Source organism: Mytilus galloprovincialis, chromosome 12, assembly GCF_965363235.1.
Source record: "Mytilus galloprovincialis chromosome 12, xbMytGall1.hap1.1, whole genome shotgun sequence".
Taxonomy (NCBI): Eukaryota; Metazoa; Mollusca; class Bivalvia; order Mytilida; family Mytilidae; genus Mytilus; species Mytilus galloprovincialis.
Genome location: NC_134849.1, coordinates 79236893 through 79252749, shown reverse-complemented (window position 1 = coordinate 79252749; position 15857 = coordinate 79236893). Strand labels below are relative to the sequence as shown.

The 15857-nt window shown below is 31.9% G+C and overlaps 1 long non-coding RNA gene across 1 annotated transcript; it reads right to left on the bottom strand.

Annotated features, from left to right (window-relative positions):
* Nucleotides 1-2037: 2037 nt before the first annotated feature.
* Nucleotides 2038-4396, bottom strand: LOC143054949 (uncharacterized). Its single transcript, XR_012971893.1, has 2 exons — nucleotides 3868-4396; nucleotides 2038-3603 (listed from the first exon to the last, which is right to left on the bottom strand). It is a non-coding gene; the product is annotated as an uncharacterized LOC143054949 (long non-coding RNA).
* Nucleotides 4397-15857: the final 11461 nt, after the last annotated feature.

Sequence of the window (15857 nt, the reverse complement as noted above, 5' to 3'; positions counted from 1 at the left end):
AATTTTAAACTTAAATTGAACAAAAAAGAAATAATAAAAAATATAGTTTATAATATGTAAATATTTATTTAAGAAAGCTAACAATAAGATGAAAGAAAAATATGTGATGCTTAAGAACATTGATCTGGGCCGTAACAGCCTTATGTTGGAAATTTTAAAACAAAGTTGAAACAAAGGCTTGTCTTCATATCAAATTGTTTTCACGGCCAATTTCTTGCAAGAAGCAAACTCCCATTACTTCAGTGTCGCCCCTGCATGTTTTTGCGTGATCCATGCATGTTTCTGATTTACTTGTCTTTTGTTCATTTACTGTCCTACTGTATGGCTATAGTCTAAGTGTTAATTGTCATTTGAAATACTTTAAACTTGCTTATACTGGTTGGTTCCACGTGAATCTTATGATAATAGTTCATGCATAAATCACCGGAATTTGGTACACGTAAAATGTTAAAATAATATCTTTTTTTCTAAAATTTAATTGAAATCATTAAAAAAACCTTCATATTTTTGCAAAGTTCAAGTGAAAAGAACATGAAAAATTTCACGTGTGATTCATTTGAATTACTGAGTTTTTTACTCCATCATTTAAGGCAATGGTGGTGTCGTTGCTTCATCCATGCAGAAATAGAGTACTTTAAAAATATGATTCAGTAAAAAGTTTTATAATTGCTCGGTTTTTGATGGTTGTTTTACGGCGGTACGTCTAAACACTGCTAAGGACTCCTTAACGGTGCACTAAGGACTATACAATGCCACTTAGGACTAGAAAGAGTACTGTTATACGTGTTATTTTTACATATTATGTTAAAGATTGATATTTAATGCATAAATTTCAAATTTTATAGAAAAATAATCATAAATAAAAAAGATATTCAACATTTTCTAGGCACGTGCCCATTTTTCTTTGATATACCGAAAATCAATGAACCGATTGACACGTGCCAAATAATATAACAACTGATCGAACAATTATATATTCTTTAATCTAAGCAATTAACAATTGTATCGAAAAGATTAATACTTGATTATTTTAATAAAATGTGTTGTTCTTATTTAAAAGTTAAAATGATTAAAAGGACAAATAATTTTGCTTTTGTTTCATTTATTTCCCGACATAGTTATTTGCCATAGGTTTTAATGTTGATGTGCGCCTAACTAATAAGTAAGAGTGTGGTCAGCTTGGTAAAATGTTTATGTGAGAGACATGAAGACAAAATGAATATATATATTTATAACTTTTTTGTTTTTATTTTAATTCCGACAAAGATGCGTTACAAATGGCTTCACTAAAACATGAGTAAATTCCGAAAAAAAAACACCCTATAAATCATGATTTTTATTTGTCCACTTTCTATTATGAATGTTCCACAGTGTTTAGTACATTATTTACGAATAATTTCCTGCATTTGTCAATTTAAAGTTAAAGATATAATTTTGACAGAAAAAGAGAGTGCTTTGTAAAAATTACTCACTGTTGAAGGCCGTATGGGTAACTTAAAGTTATTAATTTCTGTGTCATTTTGTCTCTTGTGAATAGTTGTCTCATCACCAACCCGGTTTTAGGACAATGAATAGAAGTTAAAAGCTACTACATACTTTAAATTTGGAAGTACCCATGCAGCAGCAGCAGTAAGAAAAACATGCTACAATGCCGGACCCAAGTCCGAATAAAGGGGTAGGGAAGTAGTTTTTCTTTTAACTGGCACAATCGTATGTTTTATTTTTGGCGCAAATCATACCATCTAATTTTAAAACATGTGGCGCAAACGTAACATTTGAGAAAAAAAAGTTGTGGCGCAAAAGGACGCATTTTTGGCGCAAACAGATATCTCCCACCAATCCTACCACATCATTTTTTATATTGGTTGCAAATTTTTTTTATCGTATTGAAGTCGTATTTGTCCAGAAATATATTGCTCAAACGTGTTCTTCATCGGCAATGGACATTTGAGCGCATTGACAGGACATTTGAGCGAAAAAAAAAAGGACGTTTGAGCGCCAAAGTATAGGACATTTGAGCGCCTAAATTTTAGGACATTTGAGCGAAAATAAGAATAAGCGTAGGACATTTGAGCGAAAACAAGTCTTGGATAGAGAATTGTCTTATTGGCAATCATACCACATTTTCTTACGAATATAGTTCATTAAATGAGGAGTTTACCAACAAAAAGATTAAAACATATTTTAATTGTAAAAAACAAAGCACTAAAAACAAAGCACAGTCATAAAACAGGAGTTTACCAACAAAAAGATTAAAACATCTTTTAATTGTAAACAAAGCACTAAAAACAAAGCACTGTCATAAAACATAAAACTCGGCAACGGCATTATTTACAAGTCTGTTCGGGCTTGGAAATTATATCCCAGGCTTCTGACATAAAAATCCCTCGTAATTTCCTGTTGGCAGTATTTCGAATGCAAATCCCGGAGATTCTGTTCCTTCTCCTTTTCTGTTCGGCTCTGCGGTGCATCAATGTTCAAACTCCGAATTTTTATGTAAGTCACAGATTGCAATTTGATAATAGTGTCAAGGAAAGTATAAATTGATGGATGACTGTGATAGAACTGCTCGTTATAATGGGCATGAAATGATTCGGGCCCATTGTTAGTACGTTTTAACGAGGATGGAACTTCGGCCCAGAGATGAGGGGGAAATAACGATTCATCTGTTATATAAGTATCAGTCAGGTAATCTGCAAATTCTATACAAGGCTTGTCGTTAGGTACAACGGTCATAAAATCTTCTACGAAACAGTCGGCTACTTCGTCTGGAGCTAAAAAGGCTATCCCAAAAATCCCTTTAAGCCATTTACTAATGTCTGAATCAAGCTCTTTGTATTGTTGACTAAGTCCAACTTTCTGGATTTTTCGCCACCAGGCTTGGCCTAAGTGAAACCTACAGCATTTGATCTCTATAGACGGGAAAAAATCCTTCATAACTTTCATTACCCGTTCTTCAAAATCGACGTGTACTGCTTTCGGTTGAAGTGTGTGACCTTGATCGGAACATAGCTTGACAATTGAGGAAAAGCAATTCACGTAAATTTCTTCAGACTTTCCAGGAAGTAAGCAGAATACAAGAGGGACATAATTTCCTTTGTTATAGCCATGAATAGTATATAACTGTTTAAAGAACTTTGGGCAATATTTGTAAGTACCATCCATAAAAATTTCCGGCACACTGCATAAACATTCAAGATTGGTTGGACACGTAAGAATAATTATACCAGTTTGTTCATCATTAAACTGCACAAAATTTTCAAATTTATTTGACTGAATATTAATCTTCTTTAATGATTGGTGTGTTTCCTCTCTAGATTTAGGAAGTGCAGGGTGAGATTTACGCCTCTTTCTATATATAGCCTTTGAAACGCTGCCAATGTCTTCAGACTTTAGATTTGCTTCATCCATGTTCTGTAACTCTGTACGGATAATTTTTGAAGGACGTTGAGCAATATCATCATCCGCTTTTCTTTTTGATCGTACCCGCAGCAAGTGACGTTCATTGTCACGATCACTGGTATCATGGTTATGAGTATTTTTCTGTTGAATTATAACGGTTCCGGTACAATCCGTCCTCAGTCTTGCTTTGCAACCTTTTGCCTGAAAAATATTGAAAGGACAAATACAATTGAAGTGTTTAAATGCTTTTTCATTTGCTATTGCAAGACATAAAAATAAGATGTAGTATGAATCCTAAAAAGACAACTCCTCATCCAAGACACAATATAATTAAAACAAGCAATTATATATTGTATATATACACTGTAAAAATTGTGTTTAGGGCCTAAACACTTTTCTATACACATTTCAACAGACGAACAAGTAGTTTACATTAACATTAAATTTGTAAAAAAAGGTACTTACTGTACATCTCCAGGATATTTCTTCTCCTTTTAGTGTTTTGTCCACTCTATATCGGAAACTGTCACAAACAAGGCTTCTTTTTCCCTTATTAGTCTCGGTCAAAATAATATCCATTTTAACACGTACATGTATTATTAGTATTAAGATTTCAAGTGCCAAGGGACATTTCACTTAATAGATATATATATAAGAATTTTAGAACAAAGAAAATTTGCATAGCCAATGAATTATAGTAGAATTGATTGGTAAATAGAGATCAACTTAGGATTTCACTTACATAAACCAGCCAGAACCGGTCGAATTACTCGGGTGTGAAATAAAATAAAAAATATTTATAACTAAATCTTACTTTTTTTTCTTACTTTTAAAAAAAAATCTTAATTCGTGTAAAATTATCAGGGAAAATTTCGCTCAAATGTCCTGTCTGAAAACTCAGGTAAGGTTAATATCCCGGCGCTCAAATGTCCTATGAAGTCGGCGCTCAAATGACCCTATGTGCTTTTTTCTTTTTCGCTCAAATGTCCTATGCCCGTTCTTCATATGATAATAAATTTTGAAAATGAACCATTATAGCATACGCACAAAAAAATAATTTCTGTTCAAATCCGTCTGTTTACTTGTAGCTGGCATTAAATAAGTTTGGTTACATGTAGTAATTTTTTTTATCAGATTATTTAATCACTTTGTGATTGCAGAACCTGCTGCATTGGCTTGTATGTGTGAACGTTATTCGATAACGTCAGGAACGATAACTCGTGGCGTAATGTCAACTTACTGTCAAGACAGAGGCTTTTATAGAAATAAAGGAATATGGAGTAAACGTATACGGAACCAGTAATCGCACACAAAGTCAATGCTTAACAAAAATACAAATAATTAATGGTCAGCGTTTTTATTCCTGTTCATCTTTATATTCCCTAAAGGGTCTTCAACAATGAAAGATTCACTTGTTTAGGGATGACATCAAAAGATCGATGTAGGATAAAAAAAACTTAAATCAAATAGTTTGGGGGGGGGGGGGGTCAACTTTGCTGCAAGTTTTGTTAATCTAAAATCGATTTTACATATATCCCTATTGGTCAATCAATTTTTACCAAATTAAGTTAAGAGGTGGGGGGTGGAGGTCAGTAAAAAACCTATGTGAATTCAGTTTTGTATTCTTCATTGAACTTTCGATGTCGTCCCTTACCATAACAACAAAAAAACACTAGCTAAGAGTACTTAAGTTACTGACAGCTATAGTTCACACTCCTACGTTTGAAGTCTTCCTGTCCATCATCCCGCAATCGTTATTTTTGAAGATCATATAAGTGAATGAATAATTCGATTTTCTGCCTCAGGACCTGCGCATATATGAAATACTTAACACTGAACATTGAACCTGGTTGTAATTTGCAATTTTTATTTGTAATTTTTCCTCACTAGGTAGGTGAAATTATGTATAACATCAAATGTATTGTAAATTGCGAAAATGCATTACGAGCATATTCTATAATTTTAAGTTTGAATAATAAAGAGTTTATTTTTTTTCATATATTGAATACGCAACAAAATCTCTGTAATTTTACCCATGTATTATTTATGTTTATGTTAAAGGCGTTTGATTGGATATTAGTTAAAGGTAGGCGTGGTTTTCGGTAACTTTCCTCCAATCAACTGGCCTATTCGACAAACATGTGTGCGCTGATGCGTGCAAACTGGCTATTGTAACGGCACATGTCTTACATCAGAATCTATCGTGCGTGACCAATGTTTATTGTAAAATTTCTTGTCATGTGAGCAAATTATCAGACATACAAGTTCTAAAGGTTACAACTTGAATTTGCTTTTTGAAAGATTATTTTCGGCAGTGCCCCTGATATACGATGTAAAGTGTTTAAGAAAAACAAGACTTTAAATGAAGGATGCATATTATCAGAGAATATAATCTGGGACTATGCCAGATATAATGTATGTATTTTATGGCTCGGATATTAACAATAAAATGTTCTGAAAAAATTAAGTGTCCGATAATTTGAATTATCTGATAAAGTTATCTCGATCACTGTCGACAAAATATTATTGCATGGATGGTAAACTGCTGATTTTTATTTCTAGACATGGTTTGTGACTGTTATAATAGACAACTATATGCATTCTGGCTTACGTTTACAAAGAACACACTATACATTTTTCTGAAATATCAATCCTTTTTGGACAGACTTGCTTTTTCCTTGTATTTGTAAAAAATATAAGACGTTTCATTTTATTTGAATACTTCAAAAATTGCTTCAAAATACTATAGGCCTGTATTGTTGTTATTTTTTTTTTAGGGTCAATGACTTCCCCCCCCCCCCAAAAAAAAAAAGTAGTAAAATAATTGTATATTTGATTTGAATAATTGTTTTAAAACGTAATAGAAATAAAGGTCAGCCAAACCCAAATTCAGCAATAAGGAGTGTCATTCACCGGGTTTAATTTCTTTTACCGGTTTTGAACTTCTTGTTTTGTTCAATAAATAATAGTAATCTTCTTATCTTGTTCAATAAAAAATAGTAAAATTTACTTTCCATACACATGTTTGACTTCCTAAATAACACTAGGAAATAAAATTTGTCACAATTTCGCTTTTGTCGTCTGCTCAAGTTAGTTTAATTTGGTATTGTAATATGCACATGAGATACTTGTCACTGAACGTTGAACAAACAGTAGCTATCCACCAATCCATCAGTGATTTCGATACTTCTGTTGCATACCCGTCATTTTGTCACATGTTTGGTACTATTATTTGAACAAAGTTCGTGTTGTAAGCCGAATTTGTCCTACATTTTAATTAATCTTGTCAAGTAATACATTCCTTGAACTGGTTTAAATGTTTAACTAAATCCTATGATATCAATTTTGTGCATTGGTTTTTTGAAACACAATTTTGTTAATTTGAGCGTGTCAACACTTAGTCTAGTAGTGATTTCGGTTTGTATGACCATACAAAATATTTATATATTAGTATTACAGTAAGTTATTGTTTCATTTTACATGTTTACCATTGATAACATCAAATAAAATGTGTTGCAGGTTGAACTAAACCATAAAGGAAGGATCTAAAATTTTAACTATGTATGTTTAAACTATTATGAATGCGGAGTGGGGGTATTGTACGATAGCCTCAGTAGTAGTATGATACTTTGATATCAAATGGACTAAAGTTAAAAAGTTGCATTTACTACCAATCCATGCACAATAGTAAGATGTATGCTCCTGAGCGTATTATGGACAAAGAAAAGGGTTGTGGTGTACTTTAAAATTTTGAACTAAGTATGGTAGAATGGTTGCCATACGCCTTCATATTACAGAAACCACCAGCGTACACTACAGCATAATTACGATTTCAGTTGTTATAGTTCACACACAAATCAATTGGGCTAGTTTAATCTCCTGCATGGTTTTTTCCTTGGCAATCATCACTGTGTCTAAACCACACCGGCAAAATTTGCTCGGACTCGATGCTATCTAACATCCGGCACAATGACGGAACACCAATAGACAAAAGAAAGGTAGGTTTCTCCTTATTGTTTTATTCTATTTATGATATTGAAGAATATATATACATATACAACTATTTTCTATTGTGAGATGCAATATTTTCTACAACCGTTCTCTATTAACGGAGAAATAAGTCAAAATGCATGTCAAAATGACAAATTGAGTGAACCTTGCCTCGAAATTGTTTAATTTCTCGTTAAATTGTTCACATTGTACGGAAAGAAAGGTACGGGAAGATAGATATTGACACGGAGATTGCAAATTAAGTTATTATGAGCATCTCATTAATTGTATCTCTGTGTATGGAACGAAAGAAAAGGGTAATGTCAAATTAAAATAAACCGGTTTCGTCAATGTTGTTACTACACAATCACCCGGTTTCGTCTATATATATCACCCGGTTTGGTTGGTTTTTTTTAACAAACAATTTATGAAAAGCAACTTTGGCACGGATCTGAACATTGTATTTCGAGAATTTAAATATATATTTATTGTAAGGTAAACTTGGCGTGTTAAAATCTATTTTAAACATGCACTTTTGGACATAGTTAATTATGATAATACACATTTTCCTAATGAAAGGCGTATCCCTTATTTCACTTAACTTCAAACTAATTTTAAATGGAATATAAATACTCAATAGCAAACACTGGTATCTAATTATTTTGTAACATTATTATATTTTCTTTGTTTATAATAGTAGTATGTAAAGATGAAAAATAAAAGTATGTGTTTTGATTGTGCCATAATTTTATTTTACTATACTAAATTATATACACTATGCATTCAATCATTGACGAACAGTCCCAAACCGACTATAGTCTATACTGTTCTGCACAAGTTTATCATGCATGCAGTCCTGCCAGATTTTCTGGTACTATATATTCTGTGTTCCTTGCGCACTAAAGCAAGTTTTCACACTTAAGCATCCATAACATAGCAATGAGATTTGTATCTTTCTCCCCGTTTCTGGTAGGCACATTTATTTTCCTATAGGCATGTTTTTCACATTATTGTTACAGTTCAAAATTTAAAAAAATCTTTTTTACAGTTCGAATTCGATTGAAACTTTTGAAAACAATATCTGACAGTATTGTATTTTCAATGTGAATAAAAGTTGGTTTGCAAAACATGACCGTCATTTATATCTAGGTCTTATTTAGAAAAAGTGACGGTAACCACTTATCCCATACACATTGACAATGAGACAACTTTCTTTTAGACACAAAAATGATGTTGAATTAATCAAGTTTAGGTCACCGTATGCCTTAAACAATGAGAAAAACACACAAACCGCATGAAAGCAAGCTATAACAGGGCCCTAAATTATAAATGTAAAACAATTCAAACATAAAAACTGCCTGCCTATTTTATGTTCAAAACACATATGGTATAAAGCAACCAAAGACAACCATGGAATAACAAGCCTGTGACTCGGGAAATGGACTGAGTCAAAGTGTTGTCGCTGACACAAACAGTACAACAAAAGTACAAATAATAAAAAATGATGAATAAACCTTAACTCGTCCTATGACAGAGTCTTTATAGTGAATTCGCGATTTGTGCCAAAACTTGTATCATAGTTAAAATTATCCATTAAATATGATAAATATACATGTATTCGCAGTTTACTATGAAATCCACTATATCTGAACTAGTATACATATTTATTAAGGGACCAGCTAAAGGACACCACCAGATGCGGGAGTTTCTCGCTTCATTGAAGACCCATTGTGGCCTTCGGCTGTTTTCTGCTCTATGGTCGGGTTGTTGTCGCTTGGAATTTGTATGAATTTTTCATGTTTAAATGCCCCCCCCCCCCCTCCCCCCACTTTTTGTTTTTGTTTTACCAAAAAAAAATCAATCCCTCTAAACCAAAATTTTAAACATCACCAAAAAGTAAACACAAATTTATAGTATTTATATAACTAAGAAGTGTATAAAGTTTGATGCAGTTATAATACTTCGTTTTTGAGATATGGCGCGACATGTTAAAAAAAACCCACATTCCTGTTTCACTAACATGTTCTGTAACTCAAAAAGATTTAATTTGATTTTCACTTAAAGGTTTACAGATCATGTTAAATTTTAAGAAAATAAGATAAGCTGTCCTGAAGTTACGGTGCGACATGTTTATGGTGGACAGACGGATAGATAGACGGACGGACGGACGGACGGACAGAATGACTGATAGATGGAGGCACGGACGGATGGAGGGACGGACAGTTAGACGGGTGTATACAATAAAACGGCCTGTCAAAATTGGGACGGGCGTGTAAAAACGCGAAGAAATGGAGAAAAAAATCGTAATTAAAGGTAAATATTTTTTATTAGGATATCGGCCAAGTCGATTTAGTTGTATAGTTGTCTGCCTTATCATTTTCCTATATAACTTTTATATATATTTGAAAAAAAAAATATGTATAGAAATCGATAAAAAGAACTTGATATTCGGCATTTATTATGAGAAACATAATCCAACTGACATAATCCGATTTCCCGGGTGTCCCTGTTTTTCTCATTTCTTACAATATTTTAATTCGGTATACACTTTATAAGATAAGTGGCGAATCTAGATGACGTATATGTTGCACGCCCCGACCCCACCTTTGGTTTCCAAAACTTTATTGATTCCTGTATTTAAAGATTTTGTAAAGCAAAATATAACCAAAATATTGTTCGACTCGCTACGCTCGGCCGTATGTAAAAGTTGTTCGAAATACGCCCACTTTGAAATAAACTGAATACGTCTGTCCGTATATATTGTCAAAATATATTGATCAACATCAGTGTACGATCATCATAACACAATGGCGACAGTGCAGACTCGGTTTTTTTAATAATGTTAACAAAATAATTATTATTGAATTGTATAGATGACCTGAGACTATTATACTAATTTGTACATAGCAGTATAGTGATAAATAAATTGTATTTTAATGCATGGTAGTTGTAACCCTACATTCGTTTTCTATGCCGATTATGCATGCATATACATTTGTCTTATTATCAACGTTTATCCTTAAGAAGATTTATTTTTAACGATGGTAGAAAAGATTACATACATGGAATGATTAGATTACTTATAAAGGTGTCCATTCTTTTGTGCGAGAAAATCACATATCAATTGTGTGTTTCGATTTTTAAGACCGTAAACTTTAATTTCAAGTTTAAAATTGTTCAACATATTTTCCCATCACTCATATAGAAAAAAACATATTTAGAGAGCTTTAATCTCAATATGCTGTTAAAAAAATTTGGAATGCAAAGTAAAACTAAAATATATGTGTCGGCTATAAGAGTATGAATTTGCTAATTATTTATTTGAATCTGAGACTCATATAAATAATAAGCCGCTGTCCGGTGAACAACTTGTTTTCGAACGACCCACAAAACTCTTTTTGAACACTGAAGTTAAATAATCAATTCTAATGTAATGCGATTGATTTTTTTTATTTGACCAAACCGGGTTATTCATTTTGAAATCTATGACGAAACCGGGTTGTATACATTGACGAAACCGGCCAGTTTGATTTTGACATGACCCATTTCTTTCGTTCCATACACAGAGTTACAATTATTGAGATGCTCATAATAACTAAATTTGCAATCTCCGTGTCAATATCTATCTTCCCGTACCTTTCTTTCCGTACAATGTGAACAATTTAACGAGAAATTAAACAATTTCGAGGCAAGGTTCACTCAATTCGTCATTTTGACATGCATTTTGACTTATTTCTCCGTTAATAGAGAACGGTTGTAGAAAATATTGCATCTCACAATAGAAAATAGTTGTATATGTATATATATTCTTCGATATCATAAAAAGAATAAAACAATAAGGAGAAACCTACCTTTCTTTTGTCTATTGGTGTTCCGTCATTGTGCCGGATGTTAGATAGCATCGAGTCCGAGCAAATTTTGCCGGTGTGGTTTAGACACAGTGATCATATTCAAGAAAATTCATATTCTGTATGAAGCTTGATTGAGCCGTAGATTCACACAGATACCGATCATAGTTATCTTTTCTTCATTTACATAAATGAATGTCGGGAATTCGGAATATGGCAGTTATACATGTATCCTCAGTTTATATTTATTTTGAAGCATTATCGAACTAATACGACTTAAATTTCTCTTTAAAATTTACTTTGAACTAAATATCTAGTAAATGACTTTACATGGGAATAACTTGGGGTGTATTCATGTATACTAGTATGTAATGATAATAAAAAGAAACCAACAGCACTATTTGACGAAGACGAAATTAAGGATTGAATTTTAACGTCCAGTGACATATATTACAATGATGTCGAAACCGAACTTGAAATTGACAATAAGTATTCCGTCGCTTTTCCAAAGAATTCACGCTTAGTTGCGATTTCACGTGCTATTTTGAAGAGACATGTTTTGTCGAAATGCACATCTGGTGCAAGAAAATTGGTACCGTTAATTTTATTACAACTTCGGGTTCGCATTATAGTTATATTTGTACAAAATAACTAACAATAAACAAATTGTGATGATTTCTTTAACTGTTCTTGAACGTTCTAGTTTTAATATAAATCTGTGATTTTTCTATATTCGTACTTTCGACGAGGCAAAGCAAGTTCGATCTAGACCTGGACAATTTGATGCATTTAGCAATATTCAATCGTTGTACAAATTTATTGTAGAACATGTAGAAAATCCGTCTTTTTCGGATAAAAAAAATCTACTTTGTTAACTCGGATCGAAAACTTACAATATAGTTTATCCTATTGAAACATGAACGCGGACTACATTGAGAACATCTTGGATTGAAAGATTGCAAATCTACTGACCAATGAAATGCTTTAGATTTAGAACGCAGACCTCAACGAGAACACCTAGATGGATAACACACTGTAATCTTTAGACCGTCGAACAGATAGCGATAATTCCAGACTTCTTCTTCTTCTTTTTCTTTTAGTTCAAATAAGGTCAACATATAGAAGAATACAAAGTCATACTGCCAAGGAATTGTATATTAGGAATTGTATATTTACAATCCCTTGATGCTGCTGTACATGCCTGAGTTTCATTTCATCCTCAAATGTCCACGTTTTCAAGGTTTTAGAACAATTTATATGAAGCCATTTTATTTGAAAAAACCGTCGATGTACAAATTTATTAAACTGATGAGTACTAATAATGTAAAAGAATTGTGTAATTTAGGTAAATTTACAATTAGATCTTTTGAGCTTAGATCCGAAATGTTAAAATAATGTTTGTTTATTCTACAACACCTTCTGATGTCACATAGTCTGTGTTTATGTATGTATTATATGTATTATTGCTGTTGATATAATTGTATACCTATAGTTTATATAGACTTTGGTAATAAAGATATATACTTTCGATTGGTTGATATGTATAAAAAATATCTTAAAAAAATATGGATTTTAAAATATTTGGTTAAATCAGAGTAACTATAGTTTTAATCCAAACTATTAAACAGATTGTTTTATCATTTTCAGCAGACTTGGAAATTAGAAATGGAATATTCTCCAAAAGTATTATGTTTAAAACTGTTTAAAGAAAACTTTGAATTTGAAGAATATTTAGACGTATTACGTTATAAAGATAAGATAACGTTATGAAGGTTTAGAACTGAAAATCATCGGTTACCTATAGAAACCGGTAGATGGCGTAGAATTATGAGACAGGAAAGGTACTATGTACTTTGTAACTCTCAAGAGATTGGTTGATATATTTCACTATATTCTAAACTGCACAACTCTAACAGAAAGTAGAAGACCTTTTCTTAAACCTAACTATGTAAGCAGAGTAAATGTTTCGAAATTGGGCACTTTATTTATCTAAAAAAATGTTGTGTTTTGAAAATTTTGTGTAAATTAATTTGAATCATATATAAATAAAAGTATGTTCTCAAATCTGATCACCAATCGCTCATTCTTGTTGCTCGTTTCAAGTTGTGCAAATTGTCATACGCAAAATCTGTATGTTAATATCATATGTAAAAATATCTTTCATTTACCGTTAACTTGGTTTTATAAGAAATAAAGAATCTAAATTAAATGATACAATTAATTTTTTTTAGTTTTTTGGATTAAATTACCTTAAATTAAAGGATGTGAAAAGGTATAAAATTGTAACTTTTTCAAAGTTCAAGTTGATCAATTATTGATTTAAGTGAATAAATCAAATTTATTTTCTCGAGGAATAAATCAAATCAGGAACATATATATTGTAAGGTATACTGTTCCCAAATTGAATAGTATACAAATCATAGTAATAATTATGCATCAGCGAAAAGGATAGTATTTGTATTGTGTTTGAAGAATCGTAAAAGTGTTTTATTTTCTAAATTCTATTTATTCACTCGGACTTCGTAGAGTTTAAAATATTTTTTTTTACCATATCGGACTTCATATTGTGTATTGAATTGAATCACGAACGCGGACCTCGATGAGAACACCTGGATTGAAAGTGTTCAAATGTTCCGACCAATGAAATTCATGTTACGTTGTAACGCGAACCTCAACGAAAGCACCTAGATGAAATATTGTGTATTGAATTGAAAAATGAACGCGGACCTCGATGAGAACACCAGGATTGAAAGTTTGCAAAAGTTCCGACCAATGACATTCATTTTGATATGTAACGCGAACTTCAACGAAAGCACCTAAATGAAATATTTTATTTGTACGACAATTAGTTTTTTTTAGACATTACCCCTTAAATATAGTTAATAAAAAAATATCAAAGCAACAGTACATGATTGTTTCTTTTCCATTCTTGTTTATTTTAATAATGTTGATGTTGATTTTAATTTTGTAGGTAGACTTATATTATATGCCCTGAACGTAAATATACGGTTTTTTTTAAATGCATTAGACGTAAGAGAATGTCGACATAGAGCAAGTCAAGGTCGTAAAACTTAAATCAACCAACCCATCGTTATCGCAGACTAAAATTGATCTCAAATAAACAGAATATATGTTCATTTATAGCAAGACTTGTTGTAAGTCACGGTGCATGACAGCACAATAATCCCTTTACAGATCGTAACCACAATTCACAATTTTCGTAGTGTGTACTTTTCCACAATTAACGCCCGTTTCGCGTCAGCGACCGATTACAATTTGACACAGTTTTAAAAGTTTATTGAGCTGTTCCTTCATTTACAATGTTGTGTGCAAGACTCAACAAATGTCAACATTATGTTCATTAATTTTATTATTTAACACAACATTGTTTTTATTACAAGCTATTTCATATATCAATATGCAGCTAGGGAATATTTGTTGTTGACCGAAACTATAAGATACATCGATTTAAACTATGTGAAAAATAAATAATTTTTGTAAGTTACTTTAATTTCCGTGTCTATATTTAATTAACGAGTACACTATAGTAAGACAGAAAATGAGAAAAGGAAATATACAGGAATACCTAAAGTTTCGTAAGACATTGCAGTGGACCATACGTTACTTACATGTCACAAGTTTTCATAGCACTCAGCGAGTTTTGAAACGAATATGTGAGATAAAGATCTACTGCATTTGGGCAAATCAAAAATATGTTAAACATCTAACTATTTTATTTTTAACAGATTCATAAGTTTTGATTTTTTTAAACCGTGCATCAATATTTTATATTTTTTTTTATTTACATTCCTTATATGTATTGGTCATTCATTTGTTTAAATTGTGAAGTATATTACTTTAATGAGAATACACGCATTTATATATATAATTTTAAGTCGATAAAGTTTGAAACAAATAAACGAAAGATACATCGATGTTGTTTTGCTTGAGTGATTTACCTGTTAAAAGCTCGGGTCGCAACACGGTTTAAAACGAATTGATACCAGTTTGAAATAGTTTAACGGGGGCGTGGCCTATTTGTTTGACGTAACTTACCACCAACTTGATTTAAATTGAACGACTGCAAACGAAGCTATTTGACTGGCATTAAAATGATTTGATATACATTGAAATAAATTAAAAATGATTTTTAATTTTTGTCAATCTTTATCAAATGACGATTAATTTCATTTAAACAGCGTTAACACGTTTTTGTCCGATCAAGTTAAATTCGGGTTACTAGTGGTGATTCGATATGGTGAAATTCAAATTACAATTATTATAACACATTGCGTAGGCTGAGGATGACAATCATGACACCTTCAAAGCGACACAGGATTTAGCAAGAACATATTGACTTCTATTTCACTATTCCACCAAATAGAAAGTAATGCTCTATAGACTATTACACTCTCATGAAAACAAAAGTTCCACAGCAATAGTATCTAACTACGGAAACATGTTTAACCCCAAACGCCCCAGCCTATAAATAATAAAGCTGAATAATGATTCCCAGTCAGTATAAGCTCTATATAATTTAAAGTCGTAAGTACGAACCATTTGATTTGAGGAGACAGTCTTAGATATTTGAGAGAAAAAAAATTCTAGACGCAAAAC